At 43.4% G+C, this 21,700-nt stretch overlaps 1 protein-coding gene across 1 annotated transcript in view; it reads right to left on the reverse strand.

Annotated features, from left to right (window-relative positions):
• The window catches only part of ANKS6 (ankyrin repeat and sterile alpha motif domain containing 6), a 204,779-nt gene that overhangs the window by 151,017 nt on the left and 32,062 nt on the right, over positions 1-21,700 (reverse strand). The gene's annotated exons all lie outside the window — the stretch shown is intronic.

Raw genomic sequence — 21,700 nt, forward strand, 5'->3', positions numbered from 1 at the left:
AAAAGGGGTGTGGCTGATCAAGGGATACTCCTCTCCCCTTTCAAACTTCAATGTGGAAGTTATGTTCAGTGTGGAGGAGAAATGAAAGAGGCTTCAGTCACTGTCTCCTAAGTTTTGGGGCTGACTCCTAGACTCAGTGAAAATTTAAGGATTGGTCCACAAAGTTTTCTTTTGTTTATACAACACAACAAAATTTCTATTCTGCTACATACCAACTAAATATCAATGCGGATTACCTTCTCCTGCTTTAGACTTAGCCTGGCCTCAGAATGACATCCTATAGTATATCTCCTATCAAACTGAGCTCTCTTTTTCATCAAGCACTGCCATTTCCTCCCCTCACCCTCCCCACTGACAGTTTGAACTTCGTGGGTGTGGCTTGGATCTCTTTCAGGGAGAGAAAACTAACAACTTATAGCAGCAGCTTCAGAGAGCATTTTCCATCTCACAGATAGGCTGCAGAGAATACCTTCTCCTGCTTCCACCCACCCTACCCCTCTACCCACCCACCCCTAGAGTGACATGTCTTATATAACCTCCCTATCAACCCACTCATTACTTTACCTCACCCATTTCTATTCTTCTATCACCTTCTCCCACTACTCCAACCAGAGTTACACCTAATCACACTGACCACCCTTCAACATCTTCTGTCCTTCTGTGACTGTTCTCTTGTGCTTGACTGCTTAAATATTTTAAATTTAAATGCTTTACTTTTTGTCTATTAGATTGTAAGCTCTTTGAGCAGGGACTGTCTTTCTTCTGTGTTTGTACAGCGCTGCGTACACTTTGTAGCGCTCTAGAAATGTTAAATAGTAGTGATTACAATTCAAACTAAGACTAGGCCATCACTAGAGAAAAAATATATCAAAAATACAAAATCATATATAAACCATCCAAGCTTAATACCTCAAACAAGCTCCAAAAAATTACGAAAAATAAATAGAAAATAAGTCTTTAACAGCTTACGAAATCTCAGATATGATTCAACCAATCTCAACTTCAAAGGAAGGGAAATCCAACATTGCACAGAGCAGTAACCAAAACCAGACCTATGACAGGACTTATACTTCATGATGTCCACAGCCCTCCAAGCTCCCGATGCGGACATTCCCGGCAGGACAGAATGCTACTATGACTGTGCCAATCAATTGGTCTCCAAAAGAGGTGGTGGACTTTGCTAGGAGTCTCATGAATTTTGGGGAGAATCCTACCAAATTTGTAACATTATGGCGACAAATAATGCAAACTTATAACCCCGCTTGGTCAGGCATAGCCAATCTGTTACATGCAGTTTTTCTTAATCCCTCTGATTATCACAGGGTTACCCATCCTGAAAGGCCCGACATCTAGCACTGACCTACAGAGGACCCCATGCAGTCTCCTGCCACTGAGGCCCAAATGGGCACCTTTGCTACTGATAAAACTAACTTGCTGGAATCTATTAAGGCTATGTGTATGCCAGTGTATGACTGGAGAAAGTCGATGTCCCTAGAATAGAATGAAAGTGTTAAAGCTTTTCACACTAGGTGTGCCAAGGGTTTCCAGGATTTTTCGGGAACCCAGGGAACTAAGATGCCCACGGGTATTGTGGCTATTTTTGTGCTTGGCTTGTTACCTGAAATAAAGAATCAGTTTGAGAACTCTATGATTGACTGGCCCACTTGCTCCACTGATTCTGTTCTTGAAGCTACTAGTCATTGTGAACAGAAAATACTGGCTGCCCAAACCGAACAGAAAGGGTGCCAGGAGAAACGTTGTCAAACCTTGTTAAATTTGCAGATAGCCTCTCTCCAACAAAATGTAAGGGGAGGAGGCAGAATAGCTCGAGGAGGTATAGGACAGGGAGCAGCCCCTCCGTCCAGCCAAGGATGCACGTTATGCATACGCAGCGTAATTTCCCTTTATCTGTAGGTACTCAGACCACCCAAAAACAGGAGTGCACAGGGAATTCTCTTGCTGCTAACATCACTTCCCATTCCAAGGGTGCTGTGGGGCGGCAATCCCAAACTCACAATCCTTACCCAATGGCTGCTATTACCACGATGATACTGACTTTACTCTAGGTGACATGGTATGACTATTCACTGTCTTCACTTTGACCCCTGCAGGAGAAATAGGAGGACATTGGGGGTCATAAGACCACTTTCATTGTTGACTCTGAAATGACTACTTCTGCTGTTTCCAAACAAAATCTACCTTTTTGGCTTGTAGTTTCTTTCTCTACAGCACCATTTATCCAATGCGAAGGAACCACCGGACTGCTGATACCTCACCGAACGTTATCTCAAGTACCTGCAACCATCAGAGAGGGGGTGTATTACCTTTATCTGTTGGTGAGTGATAGCCTACCTCTTAATTTTTTGGGGCGTGACGTTTTGCAACAGGCCCATGCTGTACTATCTTGGCAAGACACAGGACTCCAAGGTGCACTCTTTTTCCTTTAAGGGAGCAACAACCAAAGCTGGGGGCCTTACCATCTCACTTATGGGCTTCTCCAGAAGCGAATGTTGGGAAGTTGCAAGTGGCACCTGTCCAATTCAAACTGGTCCCAATGAAACCTAAACCCTGGATCAGGCAATACACTCCTCCCTACTGTTATTGCTGATCTCCTCCATCAAGGTGTCATTTATCCTATTACCTCTGACTACAACACCCCACTTTTGCCAATCTTGAAATCAGATAGCAAAATGTACAGGCTTGTTCAAGATTTATGTGCATTAAATATTATTCTGATTCCTATTTTCCCTGTCGTGCCCAACCCACATATGGACTCAAATCCCTCCCTCTGCTACTTATTTTTCTGTTACAGAATTAAGCTCTGCGTTCTTTTCCATCCCCCTCCATGAAGACAGTCAGCCCTACTTTCCATTCACAAAGGATGACCAAGAGTATACCTGGCGGATGCTTTCCCTGGAGTACACTGAAAGTCCTACCCATTTTTCACAGGCCTTGTGTTCTGTTTTACAGGATATTCAACTTGAGCCCTCCACACTGGTCCAATATGTTGATTTGTTATTATGTGCAAGTAACCAAGAAGCATGTACTGCTGTATGGAACTATTTTCTGGCAACTGAAATTAATGTTTGACTGTTTTATTATATTAAGTATCATTTTATGTTTTATTATTTTGAATGTAATTTTTGTAACCCATTCTGGTTGTTGTCGGGAGGAAGGGCTAAAAAATTAAGTAACTAAAGAAAGAAAGATACTTCAGGGTTATTAAAGTCTGTTGCAGGCCTTGGCCTTAAGATGATTACTGCTGCACTATGCACCGTTATGGTCTTGAAGAAACCAACCAGATGATCAATGTGGAAAAATGATTTAGATAAATAACTGGGGATAATCGGGTTAATACCACGTTTTCTTTGTTTGCTGTTGCTTAAATTGATCTCCTTGTCTTGTTTCACTCTCCCTATTTATTTTGTGGTCTAAGAAAGAGAAAGATTGTACAAAATCCATTTATCTTGTTGAGATTGTTTTCTTCAAATATTGTTTTAATGTACAATCATCTCTGTTTTACTGTTTTGCAAGTGATCCTTGTAAAATGAAAAAATTATAAATAAATGATTTAAAAAAAAAGATGATTACTGCAACTCACAATATCCAGGCATACCAGCTTCCCAAATGCAAGTGCTACAGGTCATCCAAAACGCAGATGCACGATTGATCACAGGAATCTCAAAGTCCGAACACATCACTCCAACATTTTAAAAAAACTACATTGGCTTCCTGTACCATACAGAGTGCAGTTCAAGATTCTTGTGCTGACGCATTAACAGATATTTGGCACAGTCCCAGCCTACTTTCGAAAAGCCCTGCCATCATACCAACCGAAACAAACACTAAGATCCAAGACATCCAATCAATTATGTTTACCTTCCGCAAAATCATATAACTACATTAAGACAAAACTGCGAGCCTTCTCCTTCGCTGTCACGGCCTTGTGGACTGCTCTACCAGGATGCCTGAGAACATGTGAAAACACCAGACAATTCAAACTACTCCTCAAAACGCATCTGTTCGTAAAAGCCTTCTCAACCACATGATGACCTTTATGTTTAACCTCTCTCTTAATTTACACTTAACTCCTTTCTTGCTCTTGTACTTACTGCCAGCTTCACCCACTCATCTGATAACGTTTCCTCGCCCCATAATGGCAAATGTTACCTAGTAAATCACATATGACTTCAGTCTAAAACCATGTATGAAAACTAGTTAAAACTCTGTATGTGAATTTTGTAGGATAAAAATGTAGTAAATAAATAAATAAACAAAAATTGCAATTTGTATCTCCCCAGGTTACCTTCTTAGGTGTATGTCTGTCTGCTTAAGGCCGTTCTATCACGACTGAGAGAGTGCATTCTATTGCATTCCATTTCCTTCTACCCCTGAAGCCTTTAGGCCTGTCTTTTGCTGGCAATGGATTCTCTCCTTTGCTGAGCTCACTGCACCTCTGTATGCTTTTTTTGCAAGCTGATGGCCCAGAGGGATTGATAGTCCCTTCACAACATGAGTATATTGTCTTTACTTCTCAACAGGAGGCTCTTACTTCTGCACCCTGTCTTTCCTTACCCAACTATTCCCTACCTTTCCATCTCTATGTTGCTGATGTACAAGGTGTTGCTTCCTATCTCTTGGAACAACCATTTCCTTCTGGATTGAAACCTATGGGCTAGTTTTCCCGCTGCCTGGACCCTGTGGCCTGAGGTCTTCCCCTTTGCTTTCGGACATTAGTGTCTGTTGCCTTTGCTATCAAAATTACTGACTTTATTGTACTTTGCCATTCCTTGTTTGACTACACTTTTCATTCTGTTCTGCAACTCCTTTGTATTACTCATAGTAACATAGTAGATGACGGCAGAAAAAGACCTGCACGGTCCATCCAGTCTGCCCAACAAGATAAAGTCATATGTGCTATGTTTTGTGTATACCTTACCTCAGGGCACAGACCGTATAAGTCTGCCCAGCACTAACCCTGCCTCCCAACCACCAGCCCCACTTCCCACCATCGGCTCTGGCACAGACCATATAAGTCTGCCCAGCACTATCCCTGCCTCCCAACCACCAGCCTCACTTCCCACCATCGGCTCTGGCACAGACCGTATAAGTCTTCCCAGCACTATCCCTGCCTCCCAACCACCAGCCCCACTTCCCACCATTGGCTCTGGCACAGACCGCATAAGTCTGCCCAGCACTATCCCCGCCTCCCAACCACCAGCCCCGCCTCCCACCACATACTCAAGTCTTTGACGTCAACCTGCCTCCTTTCCCTTGAAGCAACTTTTTGTCAATCCCATGTTACCCTATACTATTCCAATACTATTACTTATGCACAGACTGAAAGGAGCAGCTCGCAGAGTAAAAAACTTGCATCAGGCGTGGATGCTGTTTAAAAACGCCATCCTGGAGGTTCAGGACAAATATATTCCACGTATTAGAAAAAAGGGAAAAAAGACTAAACGTCAGCCGGCGTGGCTAAACAGTAAGATAAAGGAAATCATTAGAGCCAAAAAACAATCCTTCAGAAAGTGGAGAAGAGAACCAACTGAAAGTAACAGGATAGATCATAAGGAATGCCAAGCCAAATGCAAAGCGGAGATAAGGAGGGCAAAAAAGGACTTTGAGAAGAAATTAGCGTTGGAAGCAAAAATACATAGTAAAAACTTTTTTAGATACATTAAAAGCAGGAAACCGGCCAAAGAGTCGGTTGGGCCGCTGGACGAAAATGGTGTTAAAGGGGCGATCAAGGAGGACAAAGCCGTAGCGGAGAAATTAAACGAATTCTTTGCTTCGGTCTTCACCGAGGAGGATTTGGGGGGGACACCGGTGCCGGAAAGAATATTTGAAGCGGGGGAATCGGAGAAACTAAACAAATTCTCTGTAACCTTGGAGGATGTAATGGGTCAGTTCAGCAAGCTGAAGAGTAGTAAATCACCGGGACCTGATGGTATTCATCCCAGAGTATTAATAGAACTAAAAAATGAACTTGCGGAGCTACTGTTAGAAATATGCAATCTGTCCCTAAAATCGAGTGTAATACCGGAAGACTGGAGGGTAGCCAATGTTACTCCGATTTTTAAGAAGGGTTCCAGAGGAGATCCGGGAAATTATAGACCGGTGAGTCTGACGTCGGTGCCGGGCAAGATGGTGGAGGCTATTATTAAGAATAAAATTGCAGAGCATATACAAAAACATGGACTGATGAGACAAAGTCAGCACGGATTTAGTGAAGGGAAGTCTTGCCTCACCAATCTAATGCATTTTTTTGAGGGGGTAAGCAAACATGTGGACAATGGGGAGCCGGTTGATATTGTATATCTGGATTTTCAGAAGGCGTTTGACAAAGTGCCGCACGAAAGACTCCTGAAGAAATTGCAGAGTCATGGAATCGGAGGTAGGGTATTATTATGGATTAAGAACTGGTTGAAAGATAGGAAGCAGAGAGTAGGATTGCGTGGCCAGTATTCTCAGTGGAGGAGGGTAGTTAGTGGGGTCCCGCAGGGGTCTGTGCTGGGTCCGTTGCTTTTTAATGTATTTATAAATGACCTAGAGATGGGAATAACTAGTGAGGTAATTAAATTCGCCGATGACACAAAATTATTCAGGGTCGTCAAGTCGCAGGAGGAATGTGAACGATTACAGGAGGACCTTGCGAGACTGGGAGAATGGGCGTGCAAGTGGCAGATGAAGTTCAATGTTGACAAGTGCAAAGTGATGCATGTGGGTAAGAGGAACCCGAATTATAGCTACGTCTTGCAAGGTTCCGCGTTAGGAGTTACGGATCAAGAAAGGGATCTGGGTGTCGTCGTCGATGATACGCTGAAACCTTCTGCTCAGTGTGCTGCTGCGGCTAGGAAAGCGAATAGAATGTTGGGTGTTATTAAGAAGGGTATGGAGTCCAGGTGTGCGGATGTTATAATGCCGTTGTATCGCTCCATGGTGCGACCGCACCTGGAGTATTGTGTTCAGTACTGGTCTCCGTATCTCAAAAAAGATATAGTAGAATTGGAAAAGGTACAGCGAAGGGCGACGAAAATGATAGTGGGGATGGGACGACTTTCCTATGAAGAGAGGCTGAGAAGGCTAGGGCTTTTCAGCTTGGAGAAGAGACGGCTGAGGGGAGATATGATAGAAGTGTATAAAATAATGAGTGGAATGGATCGGGTGGATGTGAAGCGACTGTTCACGCTATCCAAAAATACTAGGACTAGAGGGCATGAGTTGAAGCTACAGTGTGGTAAATTTAAAACGAATCGGAGAAAATTTTTCTTCACCCAACGTGTAATTAGACTCTGGAATTCACTGCCGGAGAACGTGGTACGGGCGGTTAGCTTGACGGAGTTTAAAAAGGGGTTAGATAGATTCCTAAAGGACAAGTCCATAGACCGCTATTAAATGGACTGGAAAAATTCCTCATTTTTAGGTACAACTTGTCTGGAATGTTTTTACGTTTGGGGAGCGTGCCAGGTGCCCTTGACCTGGATTGGCCACTGTCGGTGACAGGATGCTGGGCTAGATGGACCTTTGGTCTTTCCCAGTATGGCACTACTTATGTACTTATGTACTTATGCTTTACTTTCTGTCTTCCACCTGATGGCAGAATATGATGGGACACATGATTGTACATTGCTCTACACATGTACAGACTGAACCCAAAACTAAACCTGATTTGTCACCTGTACCTTTGAACAATCCTGACTGGTTGCTTTTTTTGTGGCTGGGTCCTCTATCAGACAGCTGAGGGAACTTTGGTCTGTGGGTATACTATTTGTACTTCTGTGACTGAAGCCCTTTGGCAGTGCTCAGCTGGCTGAAGTGTTTGCTCTTACTCGTGCTTTGGAATGTTTCCAGTATTTAATAGAGAATGTTTATACAGATAGTGCTTTGGGACTGCTTTGAGTGTACTTTGGGACTCTGGTAAGGTCTGAGCCCAGTAGGGATTTCTCACTTTTGCAAATAAACCAATTAAGCATTCTGCCTACATTCACCACCTGCTTCAGGCTGTCTTAATGCCTGCTGATGTTGCTGTATTCAAAGTTAAAGGATAAACTGTTTCACGGCCCACTGAGGCCATTGGAAATGCGTATGCACATGCCACAGCTAAGGATGTTGCCTTGGGCGCACAGTTTGCCCCACCTTTGCTTTTATTACTTGCTGTACCTGCTTTGTCTCCACAGTCTCTCACCTTGCAAGATTTAATTGACTTTTACTCTCGGGTTTCTCTACAGGACCAGCTTATTTGGGGTGCATGGGGGACAATCAGAACTTCTGATAGACTGTGGAAGTCTGATGATCACTACGTCTGCCCTCCATCTTTGCTCTTTATTTGCATCAACAGACTCATGCATCTGCTCCTACTATGTATACTGTTTTCACCTCTTTATTGTTACATCCAGATTTTGCCTCCATTTGCCTCCACTGTAGATGCTGTGGACCTGGCGTGTTATCACTGTTGGACTGTGGGCCACAGAGCCCATCTTTTGAAACCAGCTCCCACATTTTTACTGCACCCCAAAGGTCTATTCCTCCATCTTCAATTGGACTATACAGAACTCCTAATTGTCAAAGGGAGGATGTGGTATCTTTTGGTTGTCACTTGTCCGTTCTCTGGATCAGTGGAGGCATACCTGTCCACTTCAATGACTACTGTTGCAACCATCAAAACTTTGGTGTCCAAATACATTCCGGTTTGAGGCATGCCCCAGGTTCTAACATCTGACCAGGGACCAGCTTTTGTTTCACATGTTTGGGAAGGCCTGGAATTGGTTTTTAGGTTCAAGAGGCAGTTGCACACTCCTTATAATCCTCAAAACTCTGGCCAGGTTCAGAGGATAAACAAAACGCTTAAGAGCACTCTGAGAGCCCTAACTTCTGATTGGGCCTCTGATTGGCTAAATGCACTGCCCTTTGCCCTTATGTCAATGCGCAACTCACCTCAGAGAACTAGGGAAGGCCTTACCCCATATGAAATTATTACTGGACATCCAATGACAGGGCCTTTATACCATATCATACCACCAGATACACAATTACTGAGCAGCGATATCTTAACCTATTGTAAATGTTTACACCAAGTATTGTCTTCCGATCCTTTATTTCAGGCTCCAGAAAGCACTGTTCAGACTGTGGATGGTCCATCATACCAACAACTGCAACCAGGACATTGGGTTTACATCAAGAACCACCGGCTGCTACAGCGCTCTCTCCAAAGTTCAAAGGACCCTATCAAGTGCTACTCATTGGATACTCTGTATGCAAGCTTCAAGGACTGTCAATAGTGGATTCATCTTACCCATTGCTGGAAAGCACTAGTTCCCTTGCCTACATCGAAACATTCCCTAAGTGTTTGAGCTAAGGACTATGCCTTTGTGTTATTCCCTTTGGGAATCCTGAAGCAACTTCTCGCACTACAGTCATACACAATCTGCTCATCAAATATTTTGGACTTTTGCTTTTGTTTTGTATAATTTTTGTAGTTATTTTAATTTTAACTTTTGTACATTAAGGCTCTTAACCTTTGTTGATATTTTGAATTTTAGTACTTACTAACAAGTATTCTCTTTAGGGTAACTATTGCTGGTGATATATCAACACAAAAAGAAGCACAAAAGGGCCTTCAGGACTGGAAGGATCAAAAATCTTTAATAAATAGACCTGACATGGGCCATGTTTCGGTGCACATGTGCCTGCGTCAGGGGTCAAATCTCTCAAAAAGGTCATCCGCTTTTGACTACGGAGATCCTCGATGCGGTGTATCACAGAACAGCTCCACATACTGTTGATTGCATTTCAGCATTTTCATTTGAAGTTAAGTCATATCTGAGACCTTTTTGTATATATTGAACTGACTTACCTTGCTTGTGCCCTAGCCAAGACTAATACTTCTTCCCACAGTCTAAGCAAAGTGGTAATTCAAAACTGCCTGTTCATTGATTATTTGCTCCTTAGGGTCAATCATCAGTTTGAGGAGTTTGAGGGGATGTGTTGCCCTAATTTGACTGATGATAATCTTCTAGTATTCAGCCCTCTATCACAGGGACTAATTTGCTATCAAGTATTTCTGATTGGTTTGCTAGCCGCTTTCTAATATTGCCTGGCTTCATGGCCTCCTTCTTTCTGTAATAGGTTTAATTGTTTTGTGCTGTTTTCTGCAGAGTGCCTGCTCCCTTTGGTGGCTAAGAAAGTATGTGTTTTCTAGCCCTCCTGCTGTTCATAATGCTATCACGCTGCAGACTGTCCCTGATAAGTACATAAGTATCCAGGTCACAAACACCTGGCAAGATCCCAGAAAACTCAATATATTTTATGCTGCTTACCTCAGAAATAAGCAGTGGATTTTCCCCAAGTCAATTAAATAATAGTCTATGGACTTTTCCTTTAGGAAGCTGTCCAGACCCTTTTTAAACCCCGCTAAGCTAAATGCCTTTACCACATTCTCTGGCAACGAATTTCAGAGTTTAATTACACGCTGAGTGAAGAAACATTTTCTTAGATTCGTATTAAATTTACTACTTTGTAGCTTCATCGCATGCCCCCCCCCCCCCCCCCAGTCCTAGTATTTTTGGAAAGAGTAAACAAATGATTCACGTCTACCTGTTCCACTCCACTCACTATTTTATAGACCTCTGTCATATCTCCCCTCAGGTGTCTCTTCTCCAAGTTAAAGAGCCCTAGATGCTTCAGCCTTTCCTCAAAGGGAAGTCGTCCCATCCCCTTTATCATTTTTGTCGCCCTTCTCTGTACCTTTTCTAATTCCACTATATCTTTTTTGAGATGCAGAGACCAGAATTGAACACAATATTCGAGGTGTGGTCGCACCATGGACCGACACAAAAGCATTATAACGTCTTCACTTTTCTTTTCCATTCCTTTCCTAATAATACCTAACATTCTATTTGCTTTCTTAGCCGTCGCAGCACACTGAGTATCATCAACAACGACGCCAAGATCCCTTTCTTGGTCGGTGATTCCCTTGCATTACGCAGCTGTAGTTCGGGTTCCTCTTTCCCACATGCATCACTTTGCACTTGCTCACATTAAATGGCATCTGCCACTTAGACACCCAGTCTCCTAGTCTTGTAAGGTCCTCTTGTAATTTTTCACAATCCTCTCGTGATATAACCACTTTGAATAATTTTGTGTCATCAGCAAATGTAATTACCTCACTAGTTACTCCCATCCCTAGATTATTTATAAATATGTTAAAAAGCAGTGGTCCCAACACAGACCCCTGAGGAACCCCACTTTCTACCCTTCTCCATTGAGAATACTGACCATTTAACCCTACTCTCTGTTTTCTATCCTTTAACCAGTTTTTAATCCACAATAGGACACTATCACTAATCCCATGACTGTCCAATTTCTTCTGGAACCTTTCATGAGGTACTTTGTCAAACGCCTTTTGAAAATCAGGATACACAATATCAACCGGCTTGCCTTTATCCACGTGTTCACTAAATCCATGTTGGCTATTGGGCTAATTTTTGAAAGAGAAGGGCGCCCATCTTTCGACACAAATCGGGAGATGGGCGTCCTTCTCCTAGGGTCGCCCAAATCGGCATAATCGAAAGCCAATTTTTGGCGCCCTTAACTGCTTTCCGTTGCGGGGACAACCAAAGTTCACGGGTGTGTGTCAGAAGCAAAGCGAAGTCGGGACTGGGGCGTGCTTAACACATGGGCATCCTCGGCCGATAATGAAAAAAAAAGGGCGTCACTGACGAACACTTGGCTGACTTTACTTGGTCACTTTTTTTTTTACGACCAAGCCACAAAAATGTGCCCTAAATGACCAGATGACCGCTGGAGAGAATCGAGGATGACCTCCCCCAGTGGTCAATAACCCCTTCCCACCCTTAAAAAAAAAATTTAATATTTTTTCCAGCCTCTATGCCAGCCTCAAATATTTTATTTATTTTTGTTACATTTGTACCCCATGCTTTCCCACTCATGGCAGGCTCAATGCAGCTTACATGGGGCAATGGAGGGTTAAGTGACTTGCCCAGAGTCACAAGGAGCTGCCTGGCCTAAAGTGGGAATCAAACTCAGTTCCTCAGTTCCCCAGGACCAAAGTCCACCACCCTAACCACTAGGCCACTCCTCCACTATCATACCCAGCTCCATGACAGCAGTATGCAGGTCCCTGGAGCAGTTTTAGTGGGTACTGCAGTGCACTTCAGGCAGGCGGACCCAGGACCACCCCCCCCCCCTACCTGTTAAACTTGCAGAGGTAAATGTGAGCCCTCCAAAACCCACCACAAACCCACTGTACCCACATCTAGGTGCCCCCCCTTCATCCCTAAGGGCTATGGTAGTGGTGTGCCATTATGGGGAGTGGGTTTGGGGGTATTTTGGGGGGGGGGGGGGGCTCAGCACACATGGTAAGGGAGCTATGCACCTGGGAGCTTTTTCTGAAGTCCACTGCAGTGCAGTGGCGTAGGAAGGGGGGGCGGGGGGGGGGCCGTCCGCCCCGGGTGCACGCCACTGGGGGGTGTCGGCTCCGCGCTGGTGCACTGCCCTCTCTGCCCCGGAACAGGTTACTTCCTGTTCTGGGACAGAGAGAGCAGTGAACCAGCGCGGAGCCAACACACCCCAGTGGCGTGCACCTGGGGCGGATCGGCCCTCCCGCCCGTCCCTCGCCACAGGTATGCGCTCCAGGGGGGGAGGTATGCGCTCCTGGGGGTGCGCGCTCCAGCGGGAGGAGGGTGCGCCGTGCTGCACCCGGGGGGGGGGGGGGGTGCACAGCGGCAACCCGCCCCAGGTGTCAGCTCCCCTCGCTACGGCTCTGCTGCAGTGCCCCCTAGGGTGCTCAGTTGGTGTCCTGGCACGTGAGGGGGACCAGTGAACTATGAATGCTGGCTCCTCCCATGGCCAAAGGGCTTGGATTTGGTCGTTTCTGAGCTGGGCGTCCTCAGTTTCCATTATCGCCGAAAATCAGGGCCGACCATCTCTAAGGTCAACCTAAATGTTGAGATTTGGGCGTCCCCAACCGTATTATCGAAACAAAAGATGGCTGCCCATCTTGTTTTGATAAAACGGGTTTCCCCACCCCTTCATGGGTATGTCCCGCGAGGACGCCCTCAGGAAAACTTGGGCGCCATGTTCAATTATGCCCCTTTTTGTCTCATTAATCCATGCTTTTGAATATGCTCTGTAATTTTGTTCTTTATAATAGTCTAAACCATTTTGCCCGGCACCGACGTCAGGCTCACCGGTCTATAATTTCCTGGCTCCCCTTTGGAACCTTTTTTTAAATATCGGTGTTACATGGGATACCCTCCAATCTTCCGGTACCACACTCGATTTTAAGAATAAATTACATATTAATAACAATAGATCTGAAAGTTCATTTTTCAATTCTATCAGTACTCTAGGATGAATACCATCCAGTCCAGGAGATTTGCTACTCTTCAATATGTCAAATTGCCCTTTTACATCCTCTAGGTTTATAAAGATTTCATTCAGTTTCTCTGACTTGTCAGGTTCGAATACCATTTCTGGCACCAGTATCTCTCTCAAATCTTCCTCGGTGAAGACCGAAGCAAAGAATTCATTTAATCTCTCTGCTATGGCTTTGTCTTCCCTGATCACCCCTTTTACCCCTCGGCCATCTAGCGGTCCGAGTCTTTTGCCGGCTTCTTGCTTTTAATATACCTAAAAAAATTTTTACTATGTGTTTTTGCCTCCAACGCAATCTTTTTTTCAAAGTCCCTCGTTGCCTTCCTTATCAGCACTTTGCATTAGACTTGACATTCCTTATGCTGTTTTTTTTATTATTTTCAGTTCGTTCCTTCTTCCATTTTCTGAAGGATTTTCTTTTTGCTCTAATAGTTTACTTCACCTCACTTTTTAACCATGCAGGCTGTCGTTTGGTCTTCGTCCCTCCTTTTTTAATACACGTAATATATTTGGCCTGGGCTTCCAGGATGGTATTTTTGAACAGCATCCACGCCTGATGTAAATTTTTGACCCTCGCAGACGCTCCTCTAAGTTTTTTTTTTCACCATGCTTCTCATTTTATCATAGTCTCCTTTTTGAAAGTTAAACACTAATGTATTTGATTTCCTGTGTATACTTATTCCAAAGCTAATATCAAATCTGATCACCATTACCTCCCGCACCAGATCATGCAATCCACTAAGGACTAGATCTAGAATTTTTCCTTCTCTTGTCAGCTCCTGTATCAGCTGCTCCATAAAGCAATCCTTGATTTCGTCAAGGAATTTTACCTCTCTAGCACGTCCTGATGTTTCACTTACCCAGTCAATATCGGAGTAATTGAAATCACCCATTATTATCGTGTTGCCCAGTTTGTTAGCCTCCCTAATTTCCGATAACATTTCTACATCCGTCTGTTCATCCTGGCCTTTACACATGGAATTTCAATCCACAGGGATTCCAAGATGTGTTTTGTTTCCTGTAGCATTTTCAATCTAACTGATTCAAGGCCCTCATTAACATACAATGCTACCCCTCCACCAATTCGATCCACTCTATCTATCACTACGATATAATTTGTACCCCAGTGTTATCCTCCTTCCAACAAGTCTGAGAGATATTTATTATATCTAATTTTTCATTTAGTGAAATATACTCTAACTCTCCCATCTTATTTCTTAGGCTCCTGGCATTCATATATAGACATTTCAAACTATGTTTGTTGTTCCTATTTACATCATGCTCAGTACTTGACAGTATTAATTTGCAATCTTTTATCTGATTTCTATTTAAGGACACCTGATCTATTACGGTCTCTTTTGCAACCTCACTATCGGGATACCCTATCTTCCTTGTTTTGGTGATATCTTTAAAGGCTACCTTATTCCGAACCATGCGCTTTTGAGCGACTGTAGGCCTTCCCCCAGTCTCTAGTTTAAAAGCTGCTCTATCTCCTTTTTAAACACTGATGCCAGCAGCATGGTCCCACCATGGTTAAGATGGAACCCATCCTTTTGGAATAGGCTCCCCCTTTTCCAGAATGTTGCCCAGTTCCTAACAAATCTGGTTGCGCCTTTGGTTCTCAGAGCTTGTCAGTGTGAAGGGTTTTCCATACTTACATCTACTTATAGATTCCCTCAAGGAATAAGGGCTACTAAATGCTCTGTTGGCCCGAGATCTCTTCTAGCATTCTGGAGACGCATGGAGTTCTGTCTCCTGTTTCAGTAGTGGCAAGACTGGTCTTGTTGAAGAGCTGAGCTTTTTCTATGGTTGACGGTGATCTTCCCGCAGTTGTGTGTTTCGCTACCGAAGGATCTATTTTAAGCTTTCTCGTCATCTCTGCACATTCCTCCAGTACCCTAGCCTGTACCTGGAGATCTAAATCTTCTGCTTCCTTTGATCATTTTTGCTATAATCCCTGAGAGTACACTGTGAGGTATGAAGGATTATCTGTTCTCTGTCCTTCCGATTCTGGGACTGTATTAGCGGAAGAAGCTTTTACCCCTAAGGTTGGGCTGCACAATACCTAGGTATTAGTCTGGAAACATACCTTCATTTTTCAGTTACAGGGTGCAATGTGGAAGTCTACTTGAATACAGTCCAGCAGGACCTTAGCCTTCTTTCCTTAAATGGCATATAGGCCTGATAAACTGTGCTTCCTGGGAAAAGTGGAAGCTTCTCTTTTTGAGCCTCTCTGGACTTCTGTGTTCTTTTTTGCATGCACAAACAAATAATACAGTTAGTAGAGTTATGTTCTGGCCCCAAACACTGGATATACCAGGAATGGGTATCAACCCCAGAGATGGCCCTATTGCACCAAGCACAGCACTTAAAGCCACTGGGAATCTTGAATGACATGATAGAGAAAACAGCTAAATCCAACAACTTTATGGTGATATAAACAAGGGGCAGATCACCAAAAAAATGGAAGGGATAATACACAACCAAGACTCAGGCTTAAAAGGGCCTTGCAAGCCCGAGAAAAATAAAGGAAACTTCAAGATGGAAAAAATAAACTAAAAAATATATGGGAAGGAGCTGAAAAAAGTCCCAAAAAAAGGCAACTAGAGCCAGAAATAAACCCATGAGGGAAGGCACAAAAAGCACTCTGAAAAAAATAAATACAAAAGTGCTATGAAGAGACCCGACAAAGATGTCCTTTCCTCACCGCGGATGAGAAGAGATTGATGGTCCCATGCTCGCAAGGCGAACAGGAAGACACTCACACACTCACGATAGGGGCGCTACCACAAGCTCTTAAAGCTGTATTATGCTAGGCTGCATTCGCGCTGGGCACTGTGGATGACATCACCCACTTATGAGAATCAACTGACCTGCTTGTCTTCTGAGAATGTAATTTACATCGACTGTGTTATGTGGTAATCTTGGCTGACCATCTCTTGAGGCACCAGCAATACCAGCTCTGACAAGGAGGACCATCACCAAGACCAGGGGCCTCATATCATCTGCACAGGTATTCCTGTACCAAGCTAAATGATAATTACCCTCGAGTTAGCTCAGTAATTCTAGTGCACCAAATCTTTACCAAACTGTCCACGTGCACACCTTATGCAAAGCAAGTGTGTGTGCCCAGCTCATCCAATCAGAGAACTGTTCTACATGTGATACGATGTCCTCTACATCATGCACACATGGAGCTAGTCTACAGGAGAAAGAGTCTACTCAAGGAGGTAGCCTGTTAGAGACACCTTTCTCCAATGGGTGTTATTTCATTAGCTAACATGTAGTCTCCTCTAAGCATCACTGAGGGGCTAAAGTGATCATAAAGGAACTGAACTAAGAATATATGTCATACTGAGAAAGAACCAGTACTAGATAGCATCTTAGATAGTTCCAGAAAAGAGCTGTGTGCCTTCCAGCTTTATCGCCAATGGCCTTCCACAATAAACACAGACTGAAGACGCAGTGGAGCAGGCAGCCTACCTACACAGCCTTGTCCAGGAGCCAGCTGGGAAACTTCAGCTTGGAGTCTGAGAGGGAAAGGAGAGACCTGCTACACAGAAGGAGCCAAAGAACTTTTCCAGGCAGCCTACAGGGTGATGTCAGTTATCCTTCCTACAGTCCGGGGCAAGATAGAAAGAATTGCCAAGTTCCAAGTGAATCAGAACCTTTTGGCATGTGGTCTTAGGTTAGCACCAGTAGTTATGTCTCAGGAATAATTATTAGTTGCACTGATATTACTATCTTACTGTTCTAACATGTACTGATAAGTCCTGCTGCTAGGTTTTCCTTATTACTTTTGTCATACTAATATATCTATCCTTCTATTTTATATATACATAAACACATTTTTTTATATTACCAATAAATTGTAATATATTTCCAAAGTGGCATTCTTCTCTCATATTGCCAGCAAAGCCTTTGTGAGAACCCTTTTCTTTGTTTTGGGACCACTTTAGAGCAAAATCATACTACAAACAGATGAGACTAGCCACAAACCCTAACCAGAGTAATTATTAGCTTATCATCTTATTAGCCCTACAAGCCCTTTATGCTGCATACTGGTATGTGCTTCTATTGACTCAAAAGGAGGACTCTGGATAATGCAATCTCCAGTTCTTCTTGCCGGTCCTCAGATGGTGTCCCCTTTCTATGTCTTTTGTTTGGAATCAGAAGCTGAAGTCTATCTCCTAGAGCCTCTTCCTCCTTCAGTCTGATAAAACATTTCCTGTTTACTTCTCTTGGAAAGGACAGCCATCTCAGGGATCATCTTGACAGAATAAACAATCCACAGGTGACTTCATGAAATAGTTCTTTGGGTGTGGCCTCTTTGGCTGCTGGTCTGTCTTCCAGCCTTACCACGACATCTCCCAGGCTACAATGGATTATAGCTTTCACCAGCCCAGTAACTGTCTATGGGCTGACTGGGATTAAGTCCTTAACCTTATTTCTTGTCTCAGGATGGATCCACAGCTTTGACTTCCCAGCATAAGGCGTTCTCCTTCCACATTTAGGTTGTTGGAGTATGGCACTTCGCTTTGCCTCCCTCAGATGAGTTTCCTTCCATAAGCCAGTATTTAGAGAAGGAGGTCTGTGACCATGCTTGCTTCAAGTTGGAGACTATACTCATTTAGCCTTAGCTGGTATGGAGGTGTTCTGCAAGTGTCTCATGCAAGCATAGTTCTTCTCCCTTCCTAAGTTCTTTGTTATTATAACCTTTCTACTACACAGTATTCTTTACTTTTTCTGTCAGTAGAAATCTGGAATTGTCCTTGAGAAAACCAAGATACTTAAAAAAAAAAAATTTGGATAAGCCTCAGTGTGTTCTTCTTCTTTGGGATACTGAGCTCCTTCTCAAGTAATTCCATGCTTAGTGCTTTTTTTGTTCCGGTATGCGCCGGTACGGCATACCAGCACCTTTTTTGTGAGGTCCGTCCGGTGGTGTGCTGGAGCTGGTTCGCACCGGCTCGCAAGAGCCAGTTGTTCATCAGGGCCAGCTGGCTCTCCTCCCTCCCTCCCCCGAGCTACAGGGTTCCAGTCATACCTGAATACAACGGATTCTTCGGGGCAGGCAGGAAAGATCCCCAGTCTTGCCTGCCCACTGCCGGTGCTGACCCTCCCCTGCTGCCGGATCGCTCTTTAAAAATGGCCGCCGAGACTTCCAGCGGCAGCCTCGCGAGACTTCTGCTGAAGTTTTGGAGGCCGCCCTTGTAAGTCTCGGCGGCCATTTTGAAGAGCGATGCAGTAGCGCCGCGGGAGAGTCAGCGCTGGCAGCGGGCAGAAAAAACTGGAGATCTTTCCTGCATGCCCTGAAGAATCCACTGGACAACCTTGGTGGCTGGAGGGGGGGCAGGGGAGAAGAGTGAATTGCTGGGTATGGGTGACTGGAGGGGGGGCATGGGAGAGAAGAGAATCGCTGAGTATGGGTGGCTGGAGGGGGGGCAGGGGAGAGGAGAGAATCGCTGGGTAAGGGTGGATGGAGGAGAGGGCAGGGAGAGAGAAGAAATGCTGGACATGGATGGAGGGGAGGGAAGAGTGAGGATTCACTGGACAGTCAAGTCTGCGGAGGACCCAGCTTTTACTTACGGATGTAGGGCAAGAAATGAAGAAGAAAGGTGGAAAGTAAAGAAATAAATGGAAAGGAAGCCCTGGAAATGGAGTTTAGAGGACAGATAGCAGCAGAATCGGATACTGGGCCAGCATGATCAGAAAAACAAAGTCACCAGACAACAAAGGTAGAAAAAATCATTTTATTTTCATTTTAGTGTCTGGAATATGTCCAGTTTGAGAATTTACATCTGCTGTCTTATTTTGCACTGGGTATACTGGAGCTAACAGCTTACAGATAATATTTATAATGAAAAAACAAATCATGTTATTTTTTTTCTCCTATACTAGTATAATATTTTCAATGATGTCTGTTTATATGCACTATGGCTGGTATAAGAGGTATGGCTAATGTGGGTGTGGTTATAATAGGGGTGGGGTCATATGAGGTGACCCTGCCCACAATGAGTACTGGCACCTTTTTTCCTACAAAAAAAGCACTGTTCATGCTACTCAATTACTTTTTTCAGCATCTGTCTCCTCCAGTTCATAATGCAAGATTATTAATCTATCAATTTTCCCTACTCTATCATTAGTAGACAAGAATACAGTATACTATACGCCTAGTATAATATTAGGAAGCTAAATCATCTAATTCTGAACTTCTCAAAAATGTACTGGGATAGCTATGGACGTTTAACATTTAGAAAATCTTTTATGAATGAGAAATTGGACATTAAGCAAAGAGAAGGTTAACTGAGTGGAGGAGTGGTCTGGTGGTTAGAGCACCGGTCTTGCAATCCAGAGGTGGCCTGTTCAAATCCCACTGCTGCGCCTTGTGATCTTGGGCAAGTCACTTAACCCTCCATTGCCTCAGGTACAAACTTAAGATTGTGAGCCCTCCTGGGACAGAGAAATATCCAGTGTACCTGAATGTACTCACCTTGAGCTACTACTGAAAAAGGTGTGAGCAAAATTGAAGAGTTATGCTAGCCCCTGCTCTCAGTAAAATACAGGCCAATGGCTCATAATAAGAGCTAGGCTTCTTAAAATCAAAATCATCTCTGATACAAAAGAGAGCTAGCTTGTAAGAATCAAAGATCACCTTTGACACAGTTACATTTCACTGTAGCAAGTGCTGAACTGGCAAGGGAGGGGGGCTTTGCTCCCTGAGACTGGCACCTACAAGACGTCATGAGCAAGATTGCCATGGTTATGTAGAGATAGTACTGGGTCAGCTGCACCCCGGGTGAGAACATCCAAAGGAGGGGGCTAGGGAAAGTTTGGGGAAAATGCAAAGTCATCTAATAAGATGCGCTCTGAGCATATCTTGTTTATACTTAGAGCTTGATAGTATGTGAAGTCATTTCGATCAACTGATAAGGTCCAAGAACCCTGGTGACAAAGCTAGGGTCCATTGAAATGAATAGGGTGAAAATAGTATAAAAATGGGAGTCAGAAGGGTATTAGAATAGAAGGAAGGCTACAAGAGAAGGAGGGTGACAGACGTGCCGTGAACTGCTGTTCAAACCATACGAATACCCGATTTGCCTGTATTGCTATTGGTAAGATTGAAATAAACTATTTTCTTATATCCCAGCGAGTCCTTCTGATTATGGAGTCCGTTAATTCCTGGACTGTGTAAGAGCAGTCTGGGGGAGTATGAGATCAGAATAGGTGGTGGGAACACGCAGAATTATTAACAAAATCTAAATAAATATATAATTGTAAATAGAGTAATAACCAATTCAGGTAATAATTGTTTGAGATATAGTTGTTCTTTGTGAGTGTTTGTTTGAATAGGAACAATTTCAGGATTTTGCGGAATCTAGTATATTCCTGTATATTCTTATTTTGGGTGGTAAGGAAATCCACCATTTGGTTCCTAGGTAAATGAAGTCTGCAGAGTGAAAAGTTTTGTAGACCACTTTTTGCAATTTGGGAAGTGTAGTCTGAGATAGTTTCTTGCCTCATATTTAGCATTTCTTTGAGGTAAGTTTATTAATGGTACCATACGACTCCACAGGTCGTTAGAGAGGCCCCACTTGGAGTATTGTGTTCAGTTTTGGAGGCCATATCTTGCTCATATCCTTAACCAACCATAATACCACCTGTATTTGTTTCTTTACCGGACTGGCTAATGCCTCTACGGTACTATGTAAGCCACATTGAGCCTGCAAATAGGTGGGAAAATGTGGGATACAAATAAATAAATATAGTGTAATTTCATTAATAAAGGGGAGGCACTTTCAAAATGAGAGATTTTGTATATGAACCTGGCTGCAGTGTTTTGAGCTGTTTGGATTTTTTTCAACAGGTACTCCTTACAGCTAGCATATATGGCATTAGAATAATCAAATTGGGAAGTTAATGATTGTACCAATAGTAAATGTTTATGATGAGAAATAGGATCTGATCCTTTTTAGTTTCCAAAGAGACCTGAAAGATTTTGTGATTACTGAGGAAACTTGAGTATCAAATGATAAATGTTTGTCTATAATTATACCTAGAATTTTCAGATTATTGTCAGTGGAGAATGAAATGTTGTCAATTGTGAAACTGTTGTAGTTGTTTTGGTCAAATAGGTAGATAATAACCATGAATTTATTTTTTTCTTTATTCAGCTTTAGTTTGGATTCCGATGTCCAGGTTTCCATCAAATTTAAGCCAAGTTTTGCCTTTTGTAAGATGTCTTGAATGTTCTTTTTGAAGGTTATGTATATGGTAACATCGTCAGCATATATGAATGTTTTGA

This window comes from Microcaecilia unicolor, chromosome 1 (assembly GCF_901765095.1).
Source record: "Microcaecilia unicolor chromosome 1, aMicUni1.1, whole genome shotgun sequence".
In the NCBI taxonomy this organism is placed as follows: domain Eukaryota; kingdom Metazoa; phylum Chordata; class Amphibia; order Gymnophiona; family Siphonopidae; genus Microcaecilia; species Microcaecilia unicolor.